Raw genomic sequence first — 16,393 nt, 5'->3', positions numbered from 1 at the left:
ATGAATGGCCAAAATAGAAGGAAATATGTTACATACCTATTTCTCATTCATTTCTATTCTCTTGTATCTTCCTTGGACTCTTTCAAAAACAGAATTTGCAAACCTCAATCCCAGAGAATTCAAAAGAGAGGCATTCCGTTTTCAGCAGGTAGTATGTAAAAGTGCCCCTGACGACAAGGAAGAACTCTCCTGGCAACGTGTCAGTCCYTGGAGGATCAAAAGCCCCAAATTCTCTTTCAAAGAAGGCCTCAACACAGTTCACTCTGGAAAATTTCTCATCTCACTTGTGGTAGGGTTTGCTCAAGATGATAATTTAGTAGTCAGAGTACTTAATCAGAGTCAGAGTACTCCCTTAGTGAGGGAGGAAGAAATTCTCATGAAAAAGCACAAAACACATAGGTTTGTAACTGTTTGCCTACTGCATTTCATCTTGTTTCATCAAATTAACTTATTTTAAAGTGATTTGAAGCCTTAATATCACAGGGTTTTTATTTTCAGTTTGAGTTTATTCCAGTATTTGAGAAGGCAACACTTAGCTTTTAACTTTTGTAAAAGTTTACAGTCAAGGAAATGAAAATTACTCAAATCTAAACTTATTTAAGTATTTGATTTTGGAAATAAGTGAGAACAGGGCAGATGCTCATCATGTGCAGTAGGACATAAAGTTTAATACTTCTTAAACATTGGTGTACAGGAAATTTTTAGATAGTATTTGGCAGAGACAGTGACGTGCAACATTTAGTTTAGATGAAAGAAACTTTCTGTGTCTCAGAGAAAGAATAGAATATATTAAAATGCTCTTTATTAAGTATACTGTCTTAGGAGAAGAGATGAAGGAGAAGAAAAACGGAGAACTTTCAGAAAGCCAAAATAATCAGAGACTTTAATTCTTCAAAGTGCCTCGTTTCTGTAACTGTCCTTTCAAATTATGAGTGAGTAGATGGAGATCAATAGTTAATAGATGCCTGGATGCAGCTTTAGCTGTAAAGACCTAGCTAATTTCCTAGCTAATTGAAGCCATCATCACAAAAAACAGATCCACTGTACTCATGATCTCATTACTCTATTTTCAGAATATACTTTCAAGTTAAAATCCAGCATAGCAAAGAAAAGTTTGAACATCATATCAAATCAGAAAACCAGTTTTCTCTACAAGCCTTTAATAAGAAGAGAATTAATAAAAAGAAGCTAAACTAGCTTTATATTGCAAGTTATTGTCAAAGTAGAAGCTCTCCTACTTAAAGCTGCTGTTGTTTGCTCAGTACTTCTTACCTAATGAAAGAAATCAGCCAAGTCTCATCAGAAAAKGATGTGATTCTAAACTAAAAATAAAAACATAAAGTTGCTGCAAATGTCCCCACCAACTTTAACTAGATGCATGAAATTTAACTTAGAAAATAATTTAGCTAAATTTGCAATGGTTGGATCATTAATCCTGCGATCTCTGGGTCACATATGATTGCTAAAGGTCAAATCTTGAAGTTCTCAGTTCAAAYCATAGTCTACTGTTTAGCAAAGAGATCTATAGAAATAATTATTGTTCTTGTTTTGTTCATGGTTAACACATTTCTATCAGAATCCATGTAAAGTTTACTTAGTCTCAATACTTAAGCCAGCACTCTCTTATTATTCTTTCTCGCAGTTCTTTCCTGGTATTTTTCTTATAATACAGAAAACAAATTTGCAAAGACAACACCTCTTTAATCAGATTGATTCAAAGTCATTATTGACTGTTAATTACAAAGCAAGAGTTGCTGTTGGAATATTCAACTATTACTTTGAAAAGCAAAAATATATAAACGAACTCCTCAAATCTTTTGTGTCCTTCCAGAGACTTCTTTATAGCCTTTCCACAGTTAAGATTATTTCTAATATAGATATGTTCCATCTCATCAGAAATATAATTTAATTTGAATATCTTATAATTCTAGATCAAAGTTCCTATGAAAGCTTGATCTTTACTGAGATAAATGGTTTGTTTCTCCTATACTCYGTTTCAATTTCTATTCTGATCATTTTAATGTGTTGCAAACTAGATGACTGCTCATTAAAAAACAAATTTTTATTCTAGTTAAAGAGTCCTTTTTTCTTATACAAAAACATTATTTAATTACTTGATGGAAATAGGCAGCTTACCTTCCTCAGTACCTCCTGAAAGAAATAGCATAAAATGTTAATTTCATAGCAATGTTTCGTGTTACCTTATTAGAAATCTGTAAAATAAATAAGGACAGGTAATTTTTGGAAATAGTAAAAGCAAGGTTAGCCAATGTCTGTAAGTAAGAGCACCACTAGATTAAAATATGGATAAAGAAGAGTGAAAAAAAGGAACTTTCATAGAAATATATTATATTTTGTTTATCTACTAGAATACAAACGGTAGCAAAACCTCGACAAGACTCACTGTCAAATTATCTGCTAACTTCAGTGTGTCAGGATGGGTTTGGAGGAAACTAAATCCTTAAACTATCTTTAAGGAGTGAACRATCCAACTTGCACTGGTAAGCTCTCTAAATTTGTGCTATATTTTAAAAATTAGTGAGAATAAAGCAGCTCTAAGACATACTTTTGCTTCATTTCAGTAATGTCCAGCTCACCCCTAGGAATACCATGAGTTCTTTCTTGCTTTAGTTTCTTCCACTCACAATTATAGAGCCTCCTTATCTGTATGAASCTGTATGGAGCATTTGCTCCAGGTCTACATGCGTCCATAGCTTACACATCTCCATTCACACACCCATAGTCCAATTTAAAATCAAATACGAGAACCTTAGTAGTAGTAGATTGAGCAGGAATTGTCCTTAATCCTTATCATAGATTATCAATAGCACACTTTTCATTCTCGTCTCGCTTATGAATAAAAAAAGAAAAAACAGAGAACTTCTAACTGCATATTACTATTCTGAAATGGAAAAGATACTGCTCAATGTTACAAACTACTTACATTTTGTTCATATAATAGAAGGATAAGCGGTTGATACTTACTTGGTTCTCACACAGAGAACTAGTTTTCTAAAAAGTTTTTTTTAAAAAAGCTATGGACTCTTGCATCAACAAACACATAGAGTCCTCATCTTTCATTTAAAATCATAGAAAAGAAAGCTGTCAGGGCATATGATGTGGGAGGAAAAGAGTTATTGACTGTGAGATGCAGATCACAGAGGGAGAGAGATGAAAGAAAAAATAAACAGAGAATTCATCCTGATGGATTGGGTAATCGTCTACATATATGCATAAATAAATTGTGTGTGAAAAGAAGTGGTAGTCTGAATTGCACATCTCTGTTTTCCTTTAAACATAGCTTACTCCTAGGATATATTTCAAAAATTATTTAATCAAAGTTTACTCACTGCATGTTGGCAACTGTAAACAGAGAAAAATAGGAACGAAGAATTTTAATTAAAGACCTTTAAAAAATGCAAAGATTGAAATATATAAATAACAAYAATCTTTACATGGTTGGATGGGAAAGGGAGTGTAGGTGGTGTTTGGCAGGGCATGTCTCTTGTAACTGCTGATATGAGAAATAAATAGGAAGGAACTCCAAGCTATGGTAGTTAGACAGTCAYGAAACTGCAGTGGATAATGGGAAAMCAAATTTAATTGCAGTGYCATGGCAGCAGTGGATAACTGAAGTCACGTTGATCAATAGCGTGTGACAGGACAGTGGGAAGCAGCTCTGCAGAAGATGACACCCACATGTCTTTGGACTCCAAAGGGAACAGCGAGTCTTACATTATTTCACAGATTTGCATCCCTGTCTGCAGAACTAAGAAAAGGGGGAAGTAGAGGGGAAAGTAAATACCACAAGTAGCATYGACAAATATGTATATAGAGACAATGATATATATTTGCATTTAGGCAATTCCCAAGCTATATTCTTTCTGGCAGCATGAATGAAAACATCTGTTGCAGAGAGTGCAGGGACTTTGCATTCAGAAGATGTTCAATCTTTTATGCACAATTTGGTCTTCTATGCATATTATGAGACATTTATAGTGGTGGCTCACATAAACTGTGTCTCCCTTGTGAAATCTCATATTGGGGTAGGTTATTGGAAGCCAGTAGCCATTACAATGGTAATTTGAGCTGGGACAGAATAATGGCACCACATTATGAACCAATAATGGGATACTAATGTTTGTAGTACACTCTTGTAGTGCATAGTAATGAAGCGAAAGCGTAACTCTGAAGTCAGTCCTTAATTATTTGGATGATTTTCTGGTTCTGAGTTTAACAAACACTGAAATTTGTCCAGGACTTCAATGCTTATTCAAAGTATTTGAAGTGTACCTGTCTTAGAAAATACACGTGCACCTACCAAGCAGTATTTCAAGGCGTGTTTTAGCTTTTATTGAATAAAGCCACCTGAGTCTCTGAGTAGCTTTTCAAATCCCTTAGATTTGCGTACAGATTTATTTCTGTACTGCAAGTAATCTTATGCCATTTGGCAGCACCCACCACTGTGATGAACACATGTCACCATTTCAGCTGAATGAGAGGGCAATGAAAAGGGAAAATGCTGGCATCTTGGGTGCAGGTGGCTTATTTTTTGATAACTGTGAGGAAACAGACACTTAGCTGAGGAAAATGATTTCAATAAATATCCTCTAAGTGTGCTTCCAAATGTTTCAAGTGGCGAAGGTTATGAATCTTCCCAGTATGGGACATGGCTGCCTACAGGATGCCTTGAATTGAAAAGGCAGTGATTAAATCAACCTGTTGTGCTACATCCAGCAGGTTTAGGTTCAGCAGCTCATCAGTGTGAATGGCACCCACAGAGAATGATGTGGAGGCAGCATTTTTTCATATCTTGGAAGGTCTGAATATCATGCGTTAGTCATATGTGGGGGAGGAAGTGATAAAATAAACAAACGTATGGCATGATTAAGTCTACCACGATACTTACAAACTGGCTCAAATTCTCTGCTTCTACCCAGTGGTATCAGAAAGACTTTATAGTAATGTAAATGGAGAGCAAAATTTTGCTCCTCAAAGCTAAACTGCAGAATCTCTCRTAATTACTATATTTGTGGTTCTAAGTTTTTTTTTTTTTTTTGAGAACAATGTTTAATAATTCTCTATGCGCCTGCATGTTCAATTGTACCAGCTTTGTGTTACATTAAGCTAAATGTCCTTACTTACTGATTTGTAAGAATTAGGGAACTGATAAATACCTAGGAAACATTAAAATATGAAGAGTACAGCTACTATATACAGAGGATATTCATCAATCCATTTGGCAGGTCTTCACTCAGCTAAAGCTGACAAACTTCTTACAGAGCACTTCTAACTCAAAGGAGTCTAGAGAGTTAGGTAAGATAAGAAAATAGAACAGCAGAAAGGAAATTGTCCATTTGCTTTTTCCTACTTTAAATGCTTGTATTGGGAACTTTTTCATTCAAAATAGTGTTGAAGTTCCCTTTGCTGAAGCCTTTGGATCTTTGTAGAAATAAACAGAAACATTTAAAATGGCAATTTTTATGGACCAGGAATTTTATTATATAAATGATTTGTATTTTCCTCAGTAGAGATCTTGTAGTCCTCTTAGAGTATTTATTAATAGTCTAATATTAATAACTGCATTTTATTAATTGCATATTTTTAATCCTTCTTCAGTTTGTTATTTACTGCCGTCTCACAGGTTAGGTAAACTAATTCAATTTTTACTCTTCGATCATGATTTTAGGTCATTTAATTTAGTCTACCTAAGCAAGTTACTAGAAACTTCAGCACATACCAGGCCAATTCATTGAGTATTTTTAATTCTTCTGAAGTTTAAATTTAATAYTTTTCTACTGAATTGGAACTCTAATTAATTATCTTCTACAGTCTGCATCAAAAGGAATCATCCTTTCCTATCTTAATCTGCTAATAAATGTCAGTGTTTATAAGAAGGAATGTGCCAAATCCTCATTTTCACAAAGACTCTTCACAAGAAATAATGGTAAAAGGGTTCTAATGGGGTGCAAGATTCTTTTTTCCARTTTTAGAGGCCCTTTCTATACTTCTAATATAATGAACAGTTATTTGGATAGAGTGTCTAAATAAGGAAAGATCTGAGATTTTGTGAATAGAGAAGCAAATAGCAAATAAATGACAAATGCTTATTCTAGGATTTATAACCAATTATATACACATTATTTGTTGCGTTTTTTTAAAAAAAGTTTTTCATATATGTTTTCCCATCAAGTTCATTGTTTGTAAAGCAGTTATATACACTGAAGGGACTAGGGGGGTGAGCAACAAGATGGGGTTGTTTCTTTGTTTCCCTGAAGAGCAGGAACTTGGAGAAACCTGCTAACATTTCATCATCCTCTGAACTCCTCTGGCCTGGAAGAGGAGCTATATTTTGTGKGTGATTGCTTTCAATCCACAATGTAACAGCTTCATTCTTGTATCCTGTATTAGTTAAGCTCATAAGCTTTTTGTCCTGAATAAAGTTATTATGAGCTGTTTAGAATGCAAGGAGAAACGAACAGTACACAGCACTAACGCAGATTAGTGCACAGCTATTCCTCAGCCTGAAAAATACAGGGAAACCACAAGAAAGTGACCGTTTTTATCAAAAGAGCCCGTAACACGATGGAGGTATTGCTGTTACTGCATTTTTGTGACAATTCTCAATTTTTAGACTACGCATTCCTGCTTCAGTATTCCAGTCTTCTTTCACTCCCTAAGACTACACCTGGTTGAACAGCTGCCATCCACAGATAAACTGTCAGGGCGCTGTGTGGGCCGGTGCCGGGGGCTCCCCATGGCAGCGGGGCTGGGTCTGGCAGCAGCACCCGGGCCGCTGCCTGCCAGGGCGCGGGCGGCTGGGCTCCTCCAGGGCCTGGGCCGGGCTGGGCGGTCGCCTGCAGATCAGGTCGGCGTTGGGACCAGGCCCATGGCAGGGCTGGAGCCAGCACTGTCGCGACATGGCGGGCAGAAGCCGAGGGCTGCCCCGGTGGGCCAAGATGGCCACCTGGGCGGGGCCAGGGCAGTTACGGATCAGCCGGTAACTGATTACCAGTGTCTATGCAGCCACTTCCACCACCACCCACAACCTCCGCGTGGCTCCCGTTTCCCCTGAATTCTGCCTTAAAAAAAAAAAAAAAAAAAAAAAGATGAGGGACACAAACCTGTCTTGCTGTCAGGGTTTGCTCCATGAGCAGTCATCATTTATCTCCACGTCCTTGGCGGAAGCCTCCAGGCCCTCTCAGCAGCCCTCCCAAATGGCACAGAGGCTCTGCTAGGAGGGCTAGCTTCACTGCAGCGCGTTTGCTGATGATTTCCACCTCCAGCCTACAGAATTATGCTCACTGAGAATATCAGGCCTGCATCTTCTTCCTCCACAGCTCTCCAGGGCCACTTTCTGACCTGGATGTTGCCATGGTGCGGGGACAGCAGAGGTGCAGCTGGCAAGGAGGGCTGTAAGCACGCTCCTCATGAAATTTGGTGCCATATGCTAAGGAGAAGCTGAGCTCAGCTTATGAGCAGCACCACCTGGGCCGCTTGATGAGCGGCTACGCGTCTGCAGGTGCCTAATGTCTACGCAGCAATTGCTTTAAGAATCTTTCTCCAGGGCAGCACCTAAACCACTAACTGCAGCTTGCCCAAGTATTGCAGAGCTGATATGAGTAGCTGTGTGATCTTCCTTTGCCCTCTCCACAATTCCCACAAGCTCTATCTTATTTTTATTCAAGGGGAGGCAAGGTTGGCGGCAGGCCCAGATTTGCAGCTGGTGTCTCTAGAAGAAAGCTTACAGAGGGAGAAAAAAAATACAAACCAACAAACAAAATAACCCAAATTCCATGCTGAACTTGCAGACTGTGCAGTTGGCATCATTCAGCCATATAAGACATGGGAGATGGGCGGTTGAGGCTGTAACTACTCACTCTGTCTCTCTGCCTGTCTGTCCTGCAGCGGGGAGAGCAGCGGCTGGCACGCTCTCTTCCCCAGTGGTGGCCAATAAAGTGAGAGTCCTACGAGGGAATAAAGCTGTTAGGTGTCTGGCTCTGCTGTGTAGCCCAGAAGCTATAGCCTAGAAAAGAGGGAAGAAGAGAGCAAATTGTTGATTGTGGCTTTCAGAAAATGCACTATGCTTTCTCCACAGCCAGAAATAAATAACTCTTTTTGTCCCTCTGAAAATTATTCTATTCTACTAGCAGCCCAGTACCAAAATATATTTTAGTTTCTTATGAATAAATATTCACTTGCTCAACAAACTAGTAAACAGAATACAAGTGCTACATTCAACTGTATGGCATAAGCTGGAGAGACTTTGAATCCCTGGAAAGGTCTGGGTCTCCATTTTATAGGTAGCTGAACTTTTAATTCTGTTAAACATTTGTTTATTAATTGTTTTATTAGGGTTTTTGAGGAACATGAAGTAAGATCTCATGGCTGCCAGCATGGCTCTGCATTGGTAGAACTTGGATAGATGAGAATTAGAAGGACTCAGTTTTAAGGCATTACTCTTGCAATCTGATACACATGGGCAAGAACTTCATTCATACTAGCAGACTTTTGCCCAACTTGCATAAACATTAGGCTGCAGGACTGGGGTGTATTAAAAAATAAATAAAAGTTCTCATTCACTCAGGAGCTTTCCTACTGAGTGACACATGACAAAATTTCTCAAATATCTCATAACAAGCAGGATTTTCAGTACTGAAAAAGTACTGGTAATAGGTAAGTTCTTTTTTTCATCCTTTGAATTTGAATGATATAATTTGAATGTAAGTTGGTCAAACATGACCAAACATGATGAGCAAACAATAGAGCAAAATTATTTGGTAAGTCTTAAAAATCTGAAAGTATTGAAGAAGAAGGCAGGAGATTTTGATGTGAATAAGTATTGTCTGGATATGACTTGATTTAACTTACATAAGGAGTTCTACTAATTTAAAAACAAAGGAGTAAGAAGGGGTTGTGATCTTATCCTGTGCTCTACAATACATTTGAACCAGAACCACTCTAAGGAACACTAATAAAAATGACATAGAACAACCAATCTCTTTGCAGTTATGTTACATTTATTTTAACTGTCCCAGTTCCTGTTTGGGAAGAGTTTGTTTTCGTTTTCAGTTGTCTTGGGGCATGAGATAAGTCTTTATGTTTAACTGTAAAGCACTAACTGTGCATCTCATATAAAATAAATAAAAAACGAATCATAATAGGCATTCTGGGGTATTAAGCAAATCAGCACACTCCTCCTGCATCAGTAGTCTTGCTTACTGTATATCTTTGGTGTACAGTGCACCAGCAGGGAAGAGAAAAAATAAATAATATTTTTTCAAAACTGGGAAGAAGAACCAACTAAATCTCAGAAATCTATACAGCTTCAAACCATGGTCACTTAGCAGCTGAAAATAATCTCTTAATAGTTGCAGTCAAAACATGATGTGATAATTCTTGACAGAGGCCCTGCATAATATTTTGCTAAGATTTTCTGAAGTCACAGACTATGATGGGATGTGGTATACATCGAAGAACATAAATTGCTGAGCGTAGTATGTGTTTCTACCCCCACTGTCAGAGGCATGATCTATGTAATCACATCCATATTTTCTAAGATGGAGTATTGATGGAGTTGGTTAGATGAGGTCCCTGAAAGGTACTTAGAAGCCAGGCAGGATCTCAGCTCCTGAGCATCAGCTAGGAGCTATCCCAGCCTGCAGGATGTCCAGCAGCACAGAATCAGTATAATCATATGAGGAGAATGAATTCAAGTACACAGAGACTGGGAGAAACCACTCAAATCATTTTCAAAGCCATGCAAAATCTTTTTGTCCAATTCTTGTTTTTATTTTCTCCCTCTCCCCCTATGACAGCTTCACTGTATGTAGACTTAGGGACACAGAAGCCTTTGGAAAACTTCTGTAGATTTTGAGAACCATCGTACATATAATTTGTTAGAAGTTCATATGTGTAAGAATCTTCTCATCTCTGTACCCCACCTAGTAGCACCAATGCTTTGCTCCTACTGAGATATCTATTGCAGGCTGGCTCAGGCAATTGCTATTTACTGCAGTGTAAGAATATGACAGACCCACAAGCAGTACTAAAACATAGATCTTGTCAGACTTACTCGATTATTTCTTTTAGTAAGCGCTACAGATGTAGCAAGTGAAGGGAATAGGACAGCATAATCAGTCTGATTTATATTTTAAGAAATCTTGATTGTAAAATTAATTCAGATTGTCTTGGAGTAGAAGTGGGAAGCTGCAGCTGAAGATGAATGACAGGTTAAGATGAGGGGAAGGGCATAGGGATTACTGCAGAGATTTTCAGAGTCAGGAAAAGCTCATGTACCCAAGTCTCAGTAAAAGACAAGGGAAATTGTGTCTCTGTGACCTGTGTGCCTTTGAAAATCTCTCTTATAAGTTTTATTTCCCATTCTATCTAATCATCTAAGATGAAATAAGTGAGATGTTCATGAAATTCAGGGAAAAAAAAGAAAAGAAAGAAGGAAATACTCAAGAGTAATTAGAAACATAGAGAAAGGTAAAATATGACTGATTTTTTGAAAAAAAAAGTAGTCTGGTTAGAAATAATTGAAAATCCATGCTGTATATTACCAGAGGGTTGAGGCAACCAGGAGAAAAAAAAAAAAAAAGAAGAAGAAGAAGAAATATAATGATTCAGACTAGACATGAATTTAGAATATCATGAGGCAGTAAAAAAAGACCATATAATCATGGATTCTATATGTGGAAACATCCCACCACAGTGCAGAAAGGGAATGACCTGTTTTTCTCTCTGCCCTTCTGTTACTGACCACAGCCAGAACCACRTTTTGTGGATGCCTATTTACCAAAAGAGTATTGAACAGTTGGAAGAAGTTCAGGGAGAGTAATGAGAYATGTTTGAAAAGACTGTCCTAAGCCCAGCGTCAGCTGAGATACTTGCCAGTGAAATTCAAGACAATTATTTACACAAATTTATCACTGACTGTAGCCACAAAGGCCAAGCCTGCTTTTTATTTAGGGATCAAGAGAGCACTGTTTTATTTTTCCATGAGGACATTCTGGACTAGCATCATAAAACCTGTGAAAGAGTAATTTTTTTTACCAAAGACTAGGCTTAGTCCTGCAAGATGGTGAACCCAAATTTTCACTTGATGAAGAGTATTCACATCCTGCCATGTTTAGAGAGGTGAGCAGTGCACATGATGTTCCAGAGGGACAGGGGTTTCTAACCCTTTTGGATGCCTCCAAATCCACTCTGACATGGAGAATTATTTTCAACACTCTCTTCTTTAAGCTCATTTCTTGTTTCATCACTACAGTCATCTCAACTGCTGATATCAGAGTTCTGCTAATGTAATTTGAATCAAAGTAAGTATAAATTTTGTGCTGGATCAAAACAATGCAGCGTGAAAGTGCCTGTGACTGTTTTGTGCTGCACTGAATCTGATACTACCTTCAACAGAAAAATGCCATCACATGAAAAATGAAAATCACATAAAAAGGGAGAGAAACAAGAAAAAGAATTTTGGGGGTATTGATTGATGGTTTCCACACTCCATCCTAGGCCAAACTAATAGCCTTGCAGGGGTTCCATCTGGTGCTGCCCGCAGTCAAGATTTACATTAAGTATGCAYGGTATACGTTTATGAAGAAAACAGTCTGTCATTAAGCACGAGGAGTTTAAGCTTTTGGCACATTAAGAATTGTTCAGTATTAAGTTAATGAATTACATGCATGTTAAGCAGCTAGCAGATAAAGTGATAATATTTCAACATTAAATGTTTTAGAATGTAGAAAGATTATTTATTGCCTATTTGTGATCTCCCTTCTTTTTATGTTAATTTAATTTACTTCTTGTTACTGGTACTTATCTATTCTTCGGTGACTTCTTGCTAAGAATTGCACTGCAATGTAATAGAAACACTTAACATGCTCAGTACTAGAATTTCATCAAGATTATACAATCTRGTGTTTCAAGACTAATCTTGTCAAATGTTTTCTACTCTCCCCTTTTCTGTATATAAAGGAATATAWAGTCAATTTTTGAAGAAACATAGGCATTTTAAAAGCCAGTCCAACATAGGGACTGAAAAATTCTTGCCACCTCCATCTCCTCTATTATTGCTTTCCCTTTTTTTTTTAATCTGAGGAAAAGGGATGGACTAGCAAGAACAGGAGAAGTCCTTAGGGGAAGGAAAATATTTATTCTCTTATATTCATCATTAACTTAACTTATGCTTTTCTCTACTTGTTTTATACAATATAATGTCTGCAAACTGTTATTAGATAATGCTTTAGATCGGGATGTGTGGTGGTATTGCTAGGGTGCCAGGCTCCAAACAGATGGGAACTCAAATGGTGTTGAGTTTCTCCTCTGTGACCCACTCAGTTTCCTCAGCACCTCATTTTGCCTCGTTTCCAAGAAGAAACACTGCTGAAGCATAAACCTCTGTCTTCTGCTGTGGATCAGCATGCAAGAACAGAACTGGGTTCCTGACACCAGCTCGTTTCTGGGGAAACAGTGATGATAAAGCAGACTAAAACAAAGGTCCCAGTTCAAACATGGTGATGCAGGGCGTGCCTATGTGGAGGCAGATATCCACCACAGCAGGCTGTGGCAGGGAGTATATCTGCACGAATACATATACTGTGTGAGTAGTAGCTTGGAGGAGACCTGCACTGCCCAGGATCTCTGTATTTGAACTGGGATCATTGCTTTCACAGCAGAACACTAACACAGCATGCGTGTGAACAGCAAACTGAATGCTGACAGTATCAGTGGCTTATTTATCCATGAGTAATGGCTTTGTGACTCGCTTCATTGGATGATTGAGCAGCACTAAAGGTACTTGATGCCTGCTAGTCTGAGAGAGTGCATGAGGGGTAGAGTGACACACCTCACTTGGCCTTGTAGCTTACGCTTTAGAACATCTCGCTAGCAGTGCTGGGCATATTCAAACTGGCAATACTCCCAATGTGCCCAACTTCCCTCATCACTTTCTCATGGGAACCCTGCTGTAATTCCTTCTAAATTTGGTTATGTGACTTCAGATAAGCTCTTAAATAAAAGAGTGATTATAAGAATGTCTATAGTAAAAATGGAAAAGAAAGGAGTAGTGCAAAGAAATATGAAATAGGATGAACATCATTGCTTCTCAGTAACAGATCCGGGTGGGGGGGGGGAAGGAAACTTGATGGTCTGCAATATATAAGCTGAAGAAATGTGCGAATACAGTGTTTATGTTGAGCCATACCAGTGGTGGGATCCCTCAAAAAGCTAAGGATTTTGTGAGGATCTCTAAACACTCCCCAAGAACTTGTTTCAGGACTTGAGTCAGAACAAAACCAACTTTGCTCTCTGTTTCCCAAATATGTCCAAATTGGGTTTTTCACCATCAGTAGGAAGTTTATTTGGATAGCTTCTCTTGAACAAAGATAGCATTAAAAAGTCAAATGATTTTGTATAAGCGTTTTTTTTTTTTTTTTTTTTTTTTTAAGAAGACCACAAAATGATGCCTTTTTATACAAATCAGCATTTTTAAGCTGTTATTTCTTTTGGTCAATTAACAGGCTGTATAACTGAAGTGCTGTAGCATAGTGACTAAAGCATATTGAGGTTCTGATTTCCTAAGGAATTTATTTCTGTGGCTCAATTAGGAAGGAAACTGAAGGTAAGAGGAAGTATTTGATAGAAGTTCTTCAGCTTCAACTTCACCTTTTATAAATAATTCCCTGAATAGGATCACTGATATAATATGTGCTACCTATGGCAAAAAGGAATAATAACATTTAAGTTCATCATAGTGAATTCTAAAATTCTAATTCAGAATTAATTTCAACACATATGCTTAGTGGCAATATTATAAGCACCATTGACATTTGTCCAAACAGCCTTCCTCATCTAATTTGTCTGACAGATTTTTCTTACAGTAGCTTAATAAAAAGATCAAATYCAAGGCTTGTACATTTAGGTTAATCGAAGAAGGGCTCAGAAATATTCCTTCAGCAATAGAGTAATTAACTCACCATGTCATAGTGAGCTTTGGTCAGACATTTCAAAAGTGTATGTATCCTTGTATGGCAAAACTGTATCACTATTTTTCATCTGTTCAGTTAGAATAATAAAGTATATCCAGACAGCAGGCATAATGTCCATTATATGGTCTTAAAATTATTTTTTTTAGTGAATAAACATGGGCAATGATAACAGTATTTTTGCAGCAGGTTTTGATACCTTAGTCTTCTGAAATATTAGCTCAGTTAGGGATATTACTTGTGAAGGAAGGTTGGTTTTGTTTTTATGAAATAGTTCCAATTCTTCAAATGCACTCTAGAAAATAACTTTTCACACTGCTAAATTTCCACATTGTTAAAAATTAAGAATTCTTAATACCGTAATTATTTATGGGACAATGCTGTTTCAGAATTACTATTTTTTCTAGAAATATGTTTATCTACATTAAATAATTATGTTTCATCTTATACTGAATTAATTTTATAAATTTTATCAAAACAATTATCGATTACAATTTGTAATATCAGTTACAGGCTAAACCCAACTTTTACACTAAATTAACCATGCCATCTAATGGTAAAATATAAATTTATAAATAATAAGATTATAAATTTATATAAAAATCACAACTGAAATATTGAAAAATACCAACTATCTATTTTTTGATATTCCTTTTCTAATTTCAGATTGGCAAATCACAGTATTTTGATCTTTCTTTCCTCTCTACAACAATATGCATTTTAAGGATAGACAATTTTTTTTTATGTATTGACCACCTCTGCTAAGGACCAGTAAAAAGCATAGCTTCCCAAAGCTGGTAGGTTCCTGTGTGTAAGAGAGAACAGCTAGAAAGAAGAGAAAGGAAGAAGACTGAAATGGACAAAAGAAGAAAGGAGCTATTACAGAAAAGTAAGAAAAACAGAAGTCAAAGGAAAAGGGGAGAGAAAAGAACATACAAGAAAAAAAGCCCTTCTCAGTTTCTGTATCTGTTGCATAACTCTTGTTACGCTCAGGATTTTCCTACTAAAGTTAGCCATCTAATCACCTACAAAGTCCTCTGTTCCACCAAATGCCTCATCTTGCTTTCTCTCTAATTAAAGGTTGAAATTGGAAAACTATAGATTGATTAACATTTAGGTGGAGTTGGAGTTGTAACAGGGGAACTGGATGACCGGAATTAGAATGTAACTGATGGTTTTATGAGAGCCACTCTTTTCTCCCACTCCATCTCTTACTATAACACATCCCAGTCTTTCCCTCAGAAAGGAGGAGGACAGTGTCTGCTCTGCAGCTCCAAAATCAAAACTGCATCCCGAGACCCTCGTATGGTTGCTAAGTAACAGCAATGTAGTTCATCTGCTGTATCACTCTCATGCCTCATGAACACAGGGAAAGCAGTTAAGGTTATCATAAATCTTACGTTGCCTTTGTATTAACAAAATATTCTGCTCTCTTCAAATACAAAGAAGTGTACATTTTCTTACTTTTCATAATAGAAGTAAAAAATACTCTGGRAAATTGTATAGAGTGTGCTAAAAAGAAAATTAAGATTTATCAAAATATCTATAGATGGACAAATTAAAATGGATGGACTCTTCAAACATGCACTTAAGTATATCCTAGGTGGGTAACAGAACACTGAGAATATCTAAGAAGGCAAAATTTTCCCCATACTATACGGCAAGGTTTAATGGAAGGTTCAAGAATCTGTCTGAATCTAAAAGGTAGCATTCAAGATGAAAACTGAACCTAAAAAAAGGCATTGGAAAACAGCATAATCTATGATAGATGCTATGAAGACACAGATTCATGAAGCAAGAAGAAAATTCAGTTTGAGATTTTCAAAAGCTCATGATATTAGCCTGACTTCAGACTAAATAAAAAACAGAATTTTAACCACTGAAGGTAATTAAGCTAATATTAAATACTTGGAAATTTCATCTTGTAAAGACTAGAAAGCCAAAGATTAAAAAAAGATAGAGAAAGAAAATCTTTGATGTGTATAAGAAGCAATAAACTTTCAGAAGAATTCATGGGTCTTTGGATCTCAGAGARAGAAGCAAGGAAGAAAGATAAGGGTAGTGCAGAGAAGACAAGTGATTTCACACTGGACTGCACCAGTTCACACTAGACTTACCAGCTTATTCCAGACATACTCCTTCACGTTAAAGTTCAGATATACTCTTTCAATATCAAATATATTCCTTCAAGAAAGTGCTGTCAAAAGAAGAAATGCTCGAACAAACTGATTAGAGAGGAAAGAATAATTAGTTCTAGACAGATTTGACCACCACCAACAAAAAAATAGCAATGAATGACGCAGCTGACCTGCTATCAGAAGTGTGCCTTATGTCTTTTATAAAAATGGCCTGTTAGAAGACTGAAGTGTAATAAGAGTTCTCRGAATAATCCTGGGAATTAA

Source organism: Rhea americana, unplaced genomic scaffold (assembly GCF_003343005.1).
Source record: "Rhea americana isolate MKP2758 unplaced genomic scaffold, rheAme1 scaffold_8, whole genome shotgun sequence".
NCBI classification, from domain to species: Eukaryota; Metazoa; Chordata; class Aves; order Rheiformes; family Rheidae; genus Rhea; species Rhea americana.
The sequence above is the reverse complement of the archived record's forward strand: the minus strand, read 5'-3'. Positions refer to the sequence as shown.